We start from the raw sequence: 18,371 nt of genomic DNA on the forward strand, positions 1-18,371 counted from the left end.
ACTTTTAAGTTTTATGATAAATAACAAAACTCTATAGCCTCAGATAAATTTCCTGCACTTGACTCACAGAATAACCTATTGGCACAGAGCACAAGTATAATTCCAAAGACTCTTTTTATCATCCCTTGTCTGTGTGTAAATTATTTTGTGTGAATAATAAAGCACATTTGAGTTGACTATTTAGTCATGCATATTTGGGACTCATCTAAGGATGTTTAATATGATGGTACCAAATAAATTACTTTCAGGGTTGTGAGTGAGATTATGTTTATACGTGCACTCATACTTGTTTTTTCTGTTTGTTGTTTTTGATTCATTTTAACAAAGAAGGAATCAGTAGGGCTGATGTTTTGTTTTCGCTTCAGCAGTGTTGGCCAGCAATGATCAATTACATTTTGATTCAAATTTTTAACACAGATTGCATTGTTTGAAATCACTGAGCAATCACTCAGTTCCATGGTGTCCCATGGGCAGTCCATTACAGATAAATTTAGGAATGGAAGTAACATGATGAAAGGCGTATCTTAGCTTACACATCAACATCTGGTTGTTTCCTTTCTTCCTTCTTTGTTTTCCTCCGTTTCTTACTTCTTTCCTTCTTTCGTTGGTCCTTTTTCCTTACTTTCCTTTTTTCTTTTTGCTGTAATAATCAGTAGGGAGGCCATGAAGTGGTGTAACGTAACAGTAATTTTTATGGGAATCAATTATAGACTCAGATACATAGAAAGTAACAGAGAAAGTGAGTTTGATTGCTCTTTTGTTTGTCAGGGTAGCTGGGCCAAGTTAAAGCAACCTTAGTTTGTTTGCTAAAAATTATCACTCTCTCAGTAGAGCTAGACATATAATTAATTTAAGATATGGAAAGCAGTGTTTCCGGAAACTATATAAGCTCTCCTAATACCCTGAATATTGAAAATATATGCATTCACCCATATCAGATTCCTGCCTCACTGCTTATTAGTGTACTAATAAGCTACTGCGATACTGAGAGTTTTACTGTAGCATCACAAAGGTCATGTGTGCATAATGAGTATGCCCCAAATTGCTGTCATATCCTTAGTCATCTAAGCAGCCAGGTATAACTTCTGTTCATATATTGTAATCCTTGTTTTACCTATTTAGAATTTACTTCTGAATTCACATTTTTGGACTTGAGGGAAAGAGAAGAGGATACAAATAATGGTTCACAAGCATTTCAGTTATTTGACAGAGAAGCCTAAATCTCTAAAAAATATTTAGAAACAGAAAAACATTTTTTGAGGGTAATTCATGATTTTATTAGGGAAAAAAATGCAGCTCCAACGTCAATGTTTTTGATCTTTTTGGAGCAGAAATAAATAATTAAACAACATATTTAAACATTTTATGGTCTGTTGCTGGTAGATTTTGGCATATGTTACATAACCAACAATATGTACATCCAAGATGCCTGAATGGCATAAGAACCTACCAATAGTTCTACTGCCCAGCTGAAGAAGCACAGAACAAGAGGCATGTAGAAGAGAAGGGGGAAAATTAGATAATCTGAAATAAGGGATAAAGTATTTGTTCCATGCTTTCCTCCCTACTTCCTTCCCTCTCTTCCTTCTGGTCCTTCTTCCTCCCACTAAGCAGTTAAATCCTAGTGTTTGGTGGCAGAAAAAAGGGGTGAATTAAGTGTATCAGATTAAGATAAGCTGGAAAACATCCAAGACAACCAGAGATAACAGATCAGGAGGATAGATCCTAGACAGGCAGAAGAAACAACATTACGAAGAGTGGCAGAACTGGTACCAAAAATGATGCACGATGGCAGGTGAAGCTTAGGCAAGTCTCCTAGCTCTTTCTAATAACTCCCCTATACCCTCAGTCTTCCCTGAACTACAGCTTCTCAACTCCAGTGAAATTTGACTGTCTCCTAAGGGCACTGCGTTTCCGGTTCAGCCTTCTCCAGGAGAGGCTGCAGATTCTCAAATGCTGCTAATGTACCAGGATTGAGTAGTGAGTTGATTATGTTGCTGCATGCTATTCAATGTCACTTCCAAATACCCTCCTCTCTCATTTTAAAAATAAGGTGAAAAAGCAATTTTCCTTTGAGACTTTTGCAATCTGACCCCATCACCCTCTCCCATTCCATTTCCACAAGGAATCTGTTTCTGATCATTATCAACCTTTTGTAAACTCCCTCTCATGTATTAATAATTTCAGAAAAAGGATTTTATTTTTCTACTCCTCTGAACCTACTGTGTCAGTCATGTTGTCTACCATCCCCATGCATGATCCATCCCTCTCCACGATTGATCAGTTGCTTGAACTTCTTATTTTCAGTTACCTTTCTTAAAAGCACTACTCTATAGCCAAAAGTCAAGACATGGAAATCAAGAAATCAAGTATGGAAATCACCACAATCAAGATTTGGAAAATTTCCTCCTGCTCCTTTGTAGTCAGTTATCTTCCCTCACCTCCAACCCTTGGCAAGCACTTGAGGCAGAGAGTATACTAACTGACAAGAGCCATACCATATATAAAAGTAGAACTCTAATCCACAGACTGCAGCAAACCATCCAGAAAGCCAAACCAAAACCTCTGTAGCAGTAAGTTTGGAACAGCCAGGACTTGATCTTAAATGTGTTTTGATCTTACTTTTTAACTGAAATATTGTGGACATAAAATATTTCATTAGTTTCAGGTATACAACATAGTGGTTTGACATTTAAATTCATTACAAAGTGAAAGGTCTAGTAACCATCTGTCTCTATACAAAATTATTACAATATTACTAACATATTTCTTATGCTATATATTACATCCTTGTGATTTATTTATTTTATACTTGTAAGTTTAACCTCTTAATCCTATTCACCCCAGTAAAGGATCCCAAGGCTGGGAAGTCCAATATGGGATTGGAGGGACCCACAGCTCCTTGGAGAGTACCTCTGGGTTTGTGATATCCCTCGTGTTTGTGAGTTGCCAACCTGGGGGTGCGGGTTTTGACTAGACTGCATCTCTGCTTTTCCTGTCTAACTCCTTATTGGCTCCTTCTTTGTATCTTTATTTGTGGACAATCTTTTCAGCTGGTCTTCAGGTTGTTCCATAGATAGACGATATGTAAGTAGTTGTAATTTTGATCTGCCTTTGGGAGGAGGTGAGCTCAGGGTCATCCTACTCTTCCATCTTGACCCTTCCCCCTGAACACCATATTTTTCTTTGATTTTATTTTTTCATTTATAATTAAGAAGAGGAACTAAGACACTAATTGAAAGCTTTTAGTTCTTGGATGGAGTCTATTGAAGGTTAGACTTCAAAGCAAATTGATAAGACAGTGAACCATATTTTTCACTGAGCAATGACTCATTTCCCCACATAGGGAAAGTATAAACACCTGCGTAGTGAGAGAGATAGAGGTGAATCTCTATGCAAGCATTAGGAGATCTCTCAAGGAGTAGGGATTGATGAATATGAATTACTATTCTGAACCTGTGTTTACAATGGCACCTTAAGCATTCTTGGCTGTGCAAACCTCTACTTAGAATCTCTAGTTTCTATTAGGAGGTCAGAAGTCTTCTGCTGTGGGAGGTTTGGAAGGAGGTTTATTCACTTAACACATTTTTTAAAAATTCTGATTATATGACAAACATTGTTATAGGTAATTGAAGTCTATCAATGAAAACAACAGACAAGATCCCTACACTAATGGTGCTTACATTCTAGAGATCAAGGTTTCAAATATTCTTCAATCAAATTTTAAACTAATCTTCATATTTTTGGTCTAAATCCCCACTTCTGGAGATTTCTTTCCAAGTCATGAGCCCTTTTGGAGCTTCTACCTTGTAAATCTATTTGCTTTTCATTGTCTTCTCTTCCTGCAGACTTAACTATCAGCTTTCTCTTATCAGCTAAGACAGGTCACATTCTCCGTATAATTTCATCTTCATAATTTTGCTAAAATTCTTACTGTTATAGTCTATAAAAGCTTCTATTGGTTGATTTTTAAATTAAATCTCTTAAAATGTTATTTGAACTAACAATGTATATACAGTCCAACATTTCTACATATAAATCTAAAGAACGTTTGCTTCAGTATACTTTAAACAATATGTGTAGTTTCAGGTTTTACATGGATTATATATAATTGTTCCATAATTAAGTAGTGACTTTTTTTCAAAGGACTAATTATAAATTCTCTAGGTTTTCAATGTTGATACTTCTAAGAACCAAGTTTTAATTTCAGTATGCGATTATATTAGTGGAGTTTTTCAGCAGAGAGATGAATGCTAAGCTAGGATGGTTTGTATTAGTTTTCAAAAGAAAAGGATGGAGGCAATCTTACACTGTGATCTCATTTAAAATACAAATACAGAATTCATTTTCAGATTGATGATACCAGTTGCAACATTAATAACTTCACAAATCAGCTAACATAGATTTCTCTGTCCATGAATGGTTTTGAGAGTAGGTTTTTTTTTTTTTTCTAAAATGCATTTTCACTATAATGTATTATTCAGAATGAGCAATTTTAACTTAATAAAAAGAATGGTGACATTTGCCCTCTCAGGACTAGAGTGAACCATCTTAGCTAAAAGAAAATATTTTTTTACAGCTATAGCCAGATGTTTGAATCACTAGCATAGCAAATGGATAGTTATTGCCATAATGAATTCTTTAGACTCTTATAAACAATAACTTTTTAATACAAGTTATATTATGATCAATTTCTAAAATTAACTAAATTATTAAGAAAAATGTTCTAAGTATTCTATTAGACAATTGTTCAAAAATTTCTTCCCTCCTTTATTTCCAGAGAATGTATATTCTTCCTTATTTTTTGACATTGGGCTCAACAATGTGACTTGCCTGGGCCAACTGGATGTTAGAAGATGTGAATCCAGCAAACACTTGAAATGTGTTTATACAACAGATTTGCCCTTTTGTAGTTCTGTCATAGTCATAAGAAACTATTCCCTTGGGCAGCTGCTGATATTTCAGTCTGCACCCCAGAAATGAAAGTGTGTAGGGCACATCCCGCAGTGGGAAACATTGCTAACACAGCATCAAAACTTGAAGCAGAATCACACCAGTAGGCCCACAGTCTGTGGTGTGAAACATATGCTTGTATTTTATGCTACTAAGATTTTATGGACATTTGCTATTAAATTGAAACAGAGATGTGGGGTGTTGGTGTAACAAAAATTAAATAGGTTTTGAGATTGACCAGTGAGTGATAAGGACACTTCTACAGGGATTAGGAAAAAAAATGGCTAAGGAACTGTTAAGAAAAATTACTACCTAAATTGTAATATAGTGGTAAAACATTTGTCAAACTATAGCCTACTGCACCTTGTCAAATAGGGTATGTGTATTTTGAACTTGTAGATGTGGACTTAGTGGTTTACAGGAAGAATATTAAGTGTGTGCTGGCTCTTATTATCTGCATTTTGACAAGATATTGCCTGAAGTAGAAGAATTAAATGTAAATATAAGTCCACATATTCTTAAATTCGAGGGGTTGGAAAATAGAAATTTCTCACCTCTAATTCCTTGAGCCAGTAAAAGATCCTCAAATCAAAGACAAATGGAGAAAGCTTAGGGGCAAAAGCCATATCCAGGATGGTACAAATAAAGTTCAAAAAAATTAAAAGTTTGGCTGTATCACTCTTCATGAAGATCTAAAAGTTAAAAGTTGGTATGCTTTCAGCTATGCTGAAGGATTCTTATAAAGAAATACCCATAAAAGAGAGATACATGAGTCATGCCTCAAAAAAAATTGATAACATAATTTATGGCACATAGACTTGATGGGGTTACAGATATTGAAGACACAAAGCTTTGAGAGAGCTGTGTTAGAAAAAGTTTTGTTGGTGTGAACTAAATTAAAATTACATATATTTGAGATAGGAAAGCACCTCTGAGCCTAGAACTTTCTATGAGAAAGAAGCAGGCTGGAAAAGTTGCTCAGCATCACAAATAAAAAGTAAATTTTTTAATGCCTTCTTCAAATGTGGCCAAGGAAGAAGATGTAAAAGAAAAGTGCTTTCAGTCGGCAAAGCCGAGAGCCATGGAGAATAACGGACTAGTTGGGTCGCTTCCAGGGAGCAGAACCAGGATAGAAAAACCCAGCAATATATGTCCAGCATGATTTCAGAATTTCCATAGATGATTCTGTTCTTTGTATTTCCCTCTTTTCTAATTTTCTCAGTTTTTCCTCTTAATCTATGTACATTTCACCATATTTTAGTTTGAGTATGTGGGAGAACATATGAGAATTGATAACTTGATTTGAGCTTCATGGTCAAAAAGAGCCACTTTGAGAATTTATATAAATTACAAGATTCTGGAATTCAAGTCATATGCCATTATTGGCTGAGATTTGGGGAGGATCTTGGGATGTAGTGGTATATTTTTCATATGGAACAGACATGAATATTTATGAAGACTGTGTTAGATTAGATTATTGTTGAAAATGTTTCTTCTCTCTTACCTCCCCAGCTTCACAGGAGGAGTATGCTTTCCTGTCTTTTTGATTTTTGGACTCAGCCTATGACTTGATTAGCCAAGGAAATGCTAGCAGACAAAAGACAAAGGCTTAAAATGTACCTTAGTGTTGGAATTTCTTCTCTTGTGTGGCTGCCATTACCATTGAGAAGACCTCCTAGAGGGGTGGTACCTCCTAAGCTGTAAACAAACACTTTAGGTAGGAGTTCCCAGACATGATAACTTGAAAGCAAAGCCACTTCAGACAAACTGAATATCCATGAGCAACGTAAGTGCTTATTGCATGCCACCAAGATGCTGTAAATGTTGGTTGTACAGCAATAGTTCAAAAATACAGGGAAATATGAAAAAGCAACATCAGCAAGATGACAGTATAGGAGTTTCCAGTGCTTGTTCCCTCCCAGACACATCAATTTGAACAACTATCCAAGCACAAAAATACCTTCGCAAGCTATAAGGATTTCAAATGAGAGATTACAGCATCTGGGTGGAGCGAAAAAATAAAACCAGATACCTGGAAGAGGATAGAAAAGACAGTTCCACATTACCCCTGTCACCCCTCACCCATGCCCAGGCAGCCCAGCCCAAGGAGAGACACCCTCCTTGCAGGGGAGCACCAGGCATCCACCAGGTCTGGGCCAGTCCCCACAGACCCAGCCTTCAGGACAGTTCCTGCAGATCTGGGTGCTTCATGCTGTACACCCTAAACATATTCAATATTTCTTTTAAAATATGTAAATAAATAAAAAATTATTTCACCATGTCAAAATATTAGTGGTGCTCATGTTTAAATATGAGGGCATAAATAATTTTTTTGTTTTTTATATATTTTAACATATATTTTGCACAGTATTTAGTATTTTCATAGTGTGTATTTAGTATTTTCATAGTGTTTATTTTTTCATAGTGTTTAAAATATAAGAATTCACACGCAAATTGTATTGTTTGTGTATGTGTTCAAACACCCAAAACTCCACTTAATTGATGATATACTTTTTAAAGTAGACCACCTATTGTGACTACTCAGATGAATAAATGTTTCACACTTTTCAGTATAAGTAAATTTTATTTACTAATCTTTTGAAAAAGTATTAAACCATATCACACATGCTTTATGATATATGATATAATTATATGATATCAATGACTATAAAATCCTATTATCCTAAAAAATTTATTTCCTTAATTCTATCCTCTAAGCTAACCTACTGTATATTATTGTTCTCAGATTAAAAAAAAGCATTTTGTGCCTATGATCCAGCAATCCCACACCTGGGCATATATCCAAAGGGAACTTTAATTCAAAAAGTACATACACCCTAATGTTCATAGCAGCACTATTTATAATAGACAAGACATAGAACAACCTAAATGTCCATCAACAGATGACTGGATAAAGAAGTTGTGGTGTATTTATACAATGGAATTCTACTCAGCCATAAAAAAGAATAAAATAATGCCATCTGCAGCAACATGGATGGACCTGGAGACTGTCATTCTAAGTGAAGTAAGCCGGAAAGAGAAAGAAAAATACCATATAATAGCACTTACATGTGGAATCTGAAAAAAAAAAAAAAAGACAAATGAACTTATTTACAAAACAGAAACAGGCTCACAAACATAGAAAATAAACTTATGGTTACCGGCGGGGGAAGGGGGTGGAAAGGGATAAATTGGGAGTTTGAGATTTGTAGATACTAACTAATATATATAAAATGGATAAACAACAAATTCATACCATATAGCACAGGGAACTATATTCAATATCTTATAGTAATTTATGGTGAAAAAGAATATGAAAACAAATATATGTGTGTTCATGTGTGACTGAAGCATTATGCTGTACACCGGAAATTAACACAACATTGTAAACTGTGTGTGTGTGTGTGTGTGTGGCTATAGCAAGGAAGAGACTGATGCTAATAGAACTAGAAATGAAGAAAAATAAAGTGTTGAAGGTCAGATAAGACTTCTTAAAAGAAGTACAAATCCAGCTTCTGGGACTAGTCCACCATGTTCAACATCTTGAATTCCTGTGAATGTTTAGAGATGATTCCCAAAATATTTCTTTCCACAAATGTACTATGTGCTTCTACTTCAATCTGGGTACAAATGAACCTAACCAGCCCAACAGAACTGAAGTTCTGAGTTTATATTCTGTTTCCCAAACTCAGGAGAGAGGAGATGCCTCTATTCATTCAGAATTCAAAACAAAATTCTCTAAGGCACTATTGATTGATGGGTTCAATTACTCTTCTTTACAACTCCCAAAGACAAAGTTTAATAATTTTATAATATGACATATATATAGAATAAAAATGATTATTATCAAATTATTTTATATATGTATTTTGAACTCTCAATCAGAATGTTCAGAAGGAGAAAATAGAAAAATTTTTTCTCAAACATTAAGAAGATTTGGGCTCTAATCAACCCCAACATTTTTTCAGTTTGTTAGGAATGATACAATTTGAAAGAAAAAGTCTTAAGGAAGGTAGATATACTATAATAAAATATGTTTTCTTACTATAGATACGGATAGAGATGCTTTAATCATTTTTCAATGCAGGCAGTAGGAATTTGTTCCAAATATCCTGAATCAAGTCAAATTGGGTAGTTTTGAAGACATTCAGAGACTCTGAAAACCTCCAACAATTTTATTGGAAAACATAAGCTGGTTTAATTTGGGTGTTAAATATGTTAACTTTTAATAAGACTTTGGTGCCTCCTTCTAAAGGAACACTTTCATTCAAAAGACATATACAATTTGGAAATATTGTTAGTATTATTTCTTTATGTTAAAAGTTGTAAAATCATTGGATTGAAGTAAGTGACAGAAATGTATTTTTAAAAATATATCTAACTTTAAGTATGCTCAATAAATGTTACAGAATTCTCAAGTATGATGTTTTAAAGTATCAAACTTATTCTCCTTTAAGTAAAACTATAGAAAAATGTAGGACAGACAGACTCAAAGCTTATTTCATATTGGAATAAATAATGAAGCAAAAGAGATTTTAAACATTTGTATTACCTTATTGTGGGGGTTAAAAAAGGAAAGTGCATTTAAGAGAAGTGAAAGCAGAAGACGAGGATGGAAAAACTAAGGTGATGTTTTGGATGTCCAACTTTCAGCACTATGGAACTGAGGAAAACCAAAAAGGATGTGCCCAAAACAGCTCAGTCTTGGACTGAATCCTGGTTATGGGGGAGGGCTGGTGCGGTGTAGATAAAGGTCCAGGCCCCGTGCTTGGAAGATACAGTCCCGTGGGGCCCCCTCAACAACGTTATCCTATGGAGAGTGCTTACAAAGCTTTAGCTTTTGCTTGAACTTTATAATCTTTCATTCCAGGGAGAAGAAAGGGGAAATTTTCCATGCACAAGGTTACTTCACTTGCTAAGGTATTTAACGGCCAGTTTATCCAAAGTCCTTTTTCTCTTTTAGTTTCTATTGCCTAACAGAAGATTCTGAAGAAAGATAGGAGTGAACTTTTCAGATCTCAGAAATGGTATATATGATTTGAATTATGCTCTCATTTATATCTTCAATATTAACCAAGGCCAAATATGTGCCAGGTCCCATATATAATAATATGAGGATCAAGAGAGAGATTAAAATATTGATCACATTTAAGAAGTTTCAAGTCTACAAGTAGAATTCTATGTTTACTATTTATTCATTTTAAACATTACCTCAGTTGTCTTATTTCTAAAATGTGTGGTTTGGAATGTAAAATTTAAACCACTCATCCAAACATTACATTTAATTATTTGAATGCAAATGAAATTTCATCATTCTGATCGTGAAGGGGAAAAGGATTTTTTTTTAAAACTGAATACTTGCCTGCCTTTAGAAAGAAAACACAACACAGCATATAAAAATTTTGACTGTGATTTCTTGAATATATGTAAGAACACTTGACTGTCCTTTATGATTGTATTACCGCATTCTGTTGATTCTTATTTTGCAGTCGGCTTTATTCCTTTGAAAACTATGTAAGTTTAAAAAGCTAATGCTCTAATCCGTTCTTAGAAACAATGATCAGTACATATATGTAAATTTTTAAATGTGCAGTATACTGTATATATATATTTACATGCAATATAATGTATATGTGCAGTTGAACTGTAGTCATTCTACCTAATAAAACTGAAAAAGAAAAAAATACAGTTTTAGAAATCTTCATTTATTGTATACCTACAGCGGAATTTTAATTGGCTTCTAAAACATGAAATGTGAACATGGAAAAAACAAGAGGGTCAATTTCTATGACAATTTTCTCTCGGATGGAACTAAAAATATTTATTAAGGAAGCCACTAGACACAAATATTAAGTCATTATGTTGTACACGTAAACTAATGTAATGTTATATGTCAATTATGCCTCAATTTAAAAAAAAGCACTGAAGAATTTTGCTTTTGCATATATCTTACGTCAGTTATGCTGAATTCATCACACTTCTTGCAAACGTATCCATAATTTATATAGTCCATTTACACTAGCAGTTAGCTCTCTGACTTATGAATATATAAAAAATCCCGTAAGTGATTAAATCAAGCAGGCATATGGACAAATGGATTAAGAAAATACATTTTATATAGGGTAAAATATATGGTTGAAGGCAACATTTTATAGTTTCAATTGGAAATCTCAAGAAGCAATTCTTTTTCCCAGTAAGTAAATTTGAACTGCTATAAAGCCCAGAGCTAGAGATATGTGTTATGTTGTTTAAATGACCTCTGAAAGATGATAAATTCTTTGCACCTTTGTGTCTCTCCAAAAACCCATGAAATCTTCTAGGAAATAGTTCAAAAAATAAGATGAAGCTATGTAGTTGAAAGTTAAAATATTGCTTGTTTAAGTTTCTCACATCTAACCTAAAAACTTTTTATATGACATTTTATTGTTTCCCACAGAAACCATGTTCATTGTGTACCCAAAGTTACTACGTTTCTTTTAAAATATGGCTGGGGATCATAGTATGGAAATGTGTAAATGTAATGCAGAATGTACTGTGAAGAAGACTATGCTTTGAAGAAGGTTCTCTTGGGATTCTAAATTCATATAATAGCTACATTAGGTAGCAGTTACAAGACAGAGTCTAAAATTGGGCCAACAACTGAAAGATTTAGAATTTGAAGTTGTGAACACTGTATCACAAACTTGTTATTGCTTTTTTAACTACTCAGGGTTAGTCCATTTAGTCCTTGTTTCTCTGCTGAATGCCACTTAGTTGGTAACTAAATTTGTTTCAAGTTATATTCAGTTATAAAGTTATCTATAGTAGGTGACTTATGCCAGATGTTAAGCATTAAGGTTTATAAGCTTCCAAAATGTCAGAACCAACCTAGAGTAAATTTTAATTGTATTTTAATATATTTTCTATAATTTTGTTTTAATGCTAACAAACTGATGAGATACCAGTGTGTTGACTCAGTGAGACTCAGCGCTGAGAGTTTTGACAAATACAATGGAAGATAAAACAAGTTGTCCTTCTATCCGCCAGTAAGCTATTGTCTAAAAGGGAATGTTAGACATATACATTTGAATTCAAGATAGATATTCTTAAATTCAAATTAACATATATTAATGTAATGTATGGGAAATCTGAAGATAAAAATATTTTTAGTTGGAGTAATCAAGTATAGAGTTAGGAAGAAGACTGTACTTAAACTTATCTTGAAAGATAACATCAGACAAATGGAGTTTGGTGAGGGGACGGAAATGAGTTACTCCAGACAAGTAACAGAAAAGGGGGTCCAGAAATTATGAGAATATGCAGCATGTTATTGGGTCCTGCTGGCCTGGATTCCAGACTTAAATGAGCTCCATGCATATATTGGCCAGAAATCAAAACTGAGCAAGCTAGGTCAGATTGAAGATACCTAAAGAAAACCAAACTTTAGTAGATGAATTTTACTTCTACCTTTAGTGGCTGGGCATCATTAACAAAAACAAAACAAAACACAACAATAAACAATAAACGTACCATGCAGAAGGATATGTGCCTGTTTTTTTCTTAGCTGTGTGTAGAATAGACAAAGACAGTATCAGTCTTTACTTTTACTTTTCACAACTACTTACTCACAAAACTTAAAAGCTAGAATTCTTAGTACTTAGGTACCTAAAAACCACAAGTCCATCCCAAGGTCTGCAGGGGTGGTGAGTCAATTATTTCTCCAAGTCTCTGCTAAAAGAAATAATAAACCTCTTCTGAAGATATTCTTGAAAGTGAGATCTCAAAACTTTTGTCAGATAAATTTTTGAATCACATGAAATTACAATTTTAAAAAGTTATAGAACATATGATGAATGAGAATTAGCAAAGCTACAAACTAAAGACTGAAACTCACAGAGAAAGCAGGTATTGAATTTATCAGGTGCAGTTTATAATAGAAACATGATTAGTATGTTTGAAAAAATGAAGTAGGGAATTGAGAAAACAATGAAGAAAAATAAATTATCAAAATTGACCAAACTTAAAAAAAAATAATTACTAAAAATAGAACATTCAATAAAGAGTGAAATATAAAGCAATTAGACACAACTAAATAAAAAGTAAAAATGTGTAAGTTAGCTTTCATAAACCTATCCAGAATGCAATAGAGATGGACAGAAAAAAAAAGTAGAAAATAGAAAAGTAAATTTAAGAGACAAATCCAGTAGAACAAGAATTCTGATTTGATTCCTAGAAGGCAAAAAATTATAGAACTCTGGCACAGGAATATTAGATGGGAAAATCACATATATTTTTCCAAATTGAGAAAAGATGCCAATCTTCAGAATCAGAAAGCTCAGCAAAGCTATTCACAGCTATATGTATTACAATAGTTCTCCCTTATCCACTGGAAATATGTTCCAAGACTCCAGTGGATGCCTGAAATGTTGATTAGTACTGAACCTTATATATATAGTATGTTTTTTCCTGTACAAACCTTCCTGTGATAAAGTTTAATTTATAAATTAGGCATAGGAAGTTGGAAATTAACAACAATAACTAATAATAAAATAGAACAATCATGACAATATACTGTAATAAAATTAATGTGAATATGGAATCTCTCTTTTAAAATATCTCGTACAAATTTAACACCCTTTCCATCTTAACTAAGCACTTTTCACACATAGTGGTCATAGCTCTTATAGTCTGAGGTGCAACAGCAAAACTAGCACGGAATTTCTTTTTCCTTTTTCATGATTTCATGGATAGAAGATCTGTTTTTACCGTTGATCTTATCAACCTCAGCATATGATTTTTTTCCTTACCTTACTAAGTTGAGAAGTTCCAGCTTTTCACTTAAAGGAAGCACTTTACAACTTCTCTTTGGCATATTGGAATTGCCAGAATCTCTACTCTTGTGCTTTGGGGCCATTATTAAGTAAAAGGCCTTACCTGAACACAAGCACTGTCATGAGACAGTTCACCTAACAACCTAGATGGCTACTTTGTGACTAATGGGTGGGATACAAACAGAAGATTCATGGAGCTGAATAGCAGGAAACTTCATCATGCTACTAGGACCAGCACACAATTTAAATTTATGAATGTTTATTTCTAGAATTTTCCATTTAATATTTTCAGATAGAGATTGACTACAGGTAACTAAAACCACAGAGAAAGGGGGACTACTGTATATTAAACCTGAAAATAAACTAGGATGTGTTTTTAAATAGAGCCAGAGATAAAAGGCAAAACTACCTCTAAAAGGAAGATATCTTATAGCTGACTTGTCAATAATAAGGATTGAAAGCCAGTAAAATAATAGAAATATTTTCCAAGAACTGAAGGGAAAAAAATTTAACTTAAAATATACATACGAAAAATTAACTTTCAAAAGGGAAGCAAAAGAAGGTATTTTCATATAAAAACTAAGAAAATCACTATCACAAGACTTTCTAAGGGAATTTCATACATATATATGCAAAGTGATCACAGAAAAGAGGTCTAAATTGAAAGAGTAACTGTTGAGCGAAGAAAAATAGATTTGTATGGATGTGTTGCATAAAGCTAACCTGCATAAAGCAACAAACTAATGCATACAAGGGTTAAAATATTCATGACAGACTCACAGACATAGAAAACAAACCTATGGTTACCAGGGGGAAAAGGGGTGGAGAAGGGTAAATTGGGAGTTCTGGATTTGCAGGTACTAACTATTATATATAAAATAGATGAACAACAAGGTCATACTGTAGATCACAGGAAACTATATTTAATACCTTGTAATGGCTTATTATGAAAAGGAATTATATATAAATGAATCACTCTGCTGTATACCAGAAATTAACATAACACTGTAAATCTACTATACTTCAATAAAAAAATAAAAGAACAAAATAATGTATACAAGCATTAAAATATTCATATGGATAAAACTGTATATAAATGAGGAGAAGTGAGATGGAATTAAACTTTTCTAAGGTTCTTATATTACTAAGGAAAAAAATAAATACACAGATTAATGTGAAAGAACATTCTACAGTGACCAGAAAAGATAGAAGTAGATTGTGTAAATTTCAGTACAGTGCAGGGGAAAGTATAGAATGAGGGAAATAACACTGTTAATTATTTTAAAAGCAAATAAAAAAGAACAATATTATATAAAAATAGGAAAATAGAGGGGGTGGGTATAGCTCAGTGGTAGAGTGCATGCCTAGCATGATAAGGCTGTGGGTTCAATCCCTAGTTCCTGTGTCACAAACAAATAAATAAGTACCTAATAACCCCCCCAAAAACTAAAGAAATAAAAATTTGAAAAAAAATTTAATAAAAAATAGTAAAATAGAAACAAATTCACATTTAAGCATAACCACAGTAATATAAATCAAATAACCCTATAGTTAAAAAAATAGACATTGTCAGAATGGATTATGAGAATCTTGCTAATAGTTATTTAGAAGAGGTATATTTATAATAAGAACACAGAATAGTTAAAAGTAATTTGTAAGGTAAAGATATCTCAAAGATACACTAACCAAAATATAACATATATACAATACTATGTATAAAATAGATAAACAACAAGGATCTACTGTATCGCATAGGGAATTATATTCAATATCTTGTAATAACCTATAATAGAAAAGAATCTATAAAAGAATATATTATGTATATATACATACACTGAATCACTTTGCTGTACATCTGAAACTAACAAAGCACAACTGTAAATCAACTATACCTCAATAAAAATAAAATCAGTGTTTACTCTCAATTAATATAATCAAATCTAATAGTTTTAAAAATTATACATCAAGATTTTGGGGTGTTTTTTCCATAAAACAGCTCATAAGGTAGTAAGAAGTATTAGTTTGCTAGAGCTGCTATAACAAGGTATCACAAACTGGATGGCTTAAACAGTCTTTCACATTCCTGGACCCAATTCCAATATAGTGTTGGGGGACAGGGGCACTTCCCACACAACACAAAGCAATCCTCTAACAACTGTCTGAGAATTCCACTCAGTTCTGACACTGTCTACGAGGAGATAGCATCAGATGCCACAAGTTAAGCACTTGGTTCCATAGGACTGCCCCTCTTCCCCAATTCAGACACCAGTTGCAAGCCCAGCCTGTTACCTGTGCTTCTAACAGACTGGCTGTAAATTAGAGGTTTCTACAACTTCTTCCTTAGACTTAATTAATTTGCTAGAATGGTTTATAGAACTCAGAGAAACATTTTACTTACTAGAACACTGGGGTATTATAAAATGATATAATGGCATTTGCAAGATGAATCTGGGATATTTTACTTTAACTGAAAGCACAGAAGTACTAAAAAAACCAATGCAAAGAATGTCAAAAAGACACAGGAGCCAACTTGAATGAAATCCCATTCTCCATATTTGTCACAACTTGAAATTGAAAAGAATAATGATTGTAATTGATTGTAACATCTTGAATAAATAAGTATCTGTAAGTTTGTAGAGATATTAAGAGAGCAGGAAAAGCAAACTAAATTTCAAACATTGGAGATGGGTGTTATACAAACGCCTTAGTTTAATAATAGAGTAGGAAATTAAACATTTACTCTGTTTTTTTAGGAGAAATTGCCTGTAGACAAAGAGGAAGGCCCTTCTTTTTACACAACAACTTTGGCTAATAAACGTAAACTTAATATTTTAAGCCTCTAATAAAAAGAATTAATTGAGGAAAATATCATCAATGGATGGTAAAACCAAAAAGTAAAATGTTGTGGGGGGATACAATATCCACATGATGTCAAAATATCATCTGACAAATTATGATTTGGAAGATATATATATATAGTCTTAAAATAAGGCTATTTAGTTGCTACTGCCTTATTAAGTAATTAGAGTGAACACTACCAGTGATAGGACAACCAGAATTTATACACTTCCTCATCTGATGCAACATGAAGTACAAAAGCATCACTCACATGGCATTCTGGACAAAAACTGCACAAGCCAAATCTGATAGATACTTTAGGTATAATTTCCAGTTTACAGGACACTCAGAAACTGGTTAAATAACACCATAAGGAAACAATACAATTTGCAGAATGTGGGGCGTTCTACAAGACATCTAACTTAATCTTCTTAAAAAGTAAAAGGAAGCAAAGATGGAGAACATTTCAGGAACAAGATATAATCAACAAATGCATTTTGGGGTTTAAATCCTTGTTTGAAACCACTAAGTTTTAGAGGACTGCTTTTTGGACAATTGTGAGAATTTTGTGTATGAACTTAAGCTAATATTAGAGAGTTGTTAATTTTTGTTAGCTGTGGTAACAATACTGTTATGTGTGAGAATGCACTTATTTTGGAGAAAGGCATGCTAATATATTTTGAAGTGAAATTTCATGATGTCTACAGCTTAATTTGAAGTACTTCCATCAAAACAATAAAAATATGTATATGCATAGATGAAACAAACATAGATAAACATGTAGCAGATATTGCAAGATGTCAATAATAGTTGAATCCATATGGTGGATATATATAGTGCTTACTTTACTATTCCTTCAACTTTTCTGAATTCTAGAAATTTTTCATAAGAAAAATTTTAGGGAAAACCCTGCATGCAATTGAACTCACCTTTTAAATTCTTTTGCAAAACAGCTGCGGATGCATTATTTTTTCCCTCTTTTCATCTTTCACAAGAAAGATTTTACTACATATCAGTTATAGCTTATTACATGAAACATTTGCAAGATAATTATTTTCTGTGACATCAAAGTGTCATGATAAATTATGGCTACCCAGCAGTTTTCAATCTCCAGATAAGTTTTGCAGAATTAATTCTTCAAAGTCAAACTGCTTTACTGAGTTGAGAGTTTTCTTAGTATTTTAAAAATTTCAGTTCTAAGGAGTTTCAGGTATCTTTTCCCATCTTCTTTCTCCACAGTACACTTGAAAGACTTATCAGCTACTGATTTTCATTCTCATTCAGATGTAGCCATCAGGCTTCTGAAGTTGAATATATACATATTTTACCCAACTTCAGGATTTAAATACAAAAACAGTGTCTTTGTTCAATTATGTATTATAGGATTTATTCATATACAGTATAACTTTACAAATGATATTAATATAAAGAAAAAAATTATTTAGTTCTGATGATTTGTGATAATAGGTTATTTTCATTTCCCTTTCTCTTACAAACTTTATATTGAAAATATTTATTTGCTGATTACATGGAACCATTTCAATTAATTCTAATAAAAAATTCCTTTAAAACTGTTTTTATGGGCCTCTTCATCCTTTTAGATGATAGATAGATAGAGATTTATTCAAATATATGTTTATATAGAGAGGCATAAATTTCCCTCTGATTAGATCTATCACACATCAGTTTGTCAAAGTCAAAATTATATTTTCAATACATAATAAATGCATTTAACTGAATATGTCCCATGAGATCAAGAGCTCTTTTAGT

The sequence above is a fragment of the Camelus ferus genome, chromosome 5, assembly GCF_009834535.1.
Source record: "Camelus ferus isolate YT-003-E chromosome 5, BCGSAC_Cfer_1.0, whole genome shotgun sequence".
In the NCBI taxonomy this organism is placed as follows: Eukaryota; Metazoa; Chordata; class Mammalia; order Artiodactyla; family Camelidae; genus Camelus; species Camelus ferus.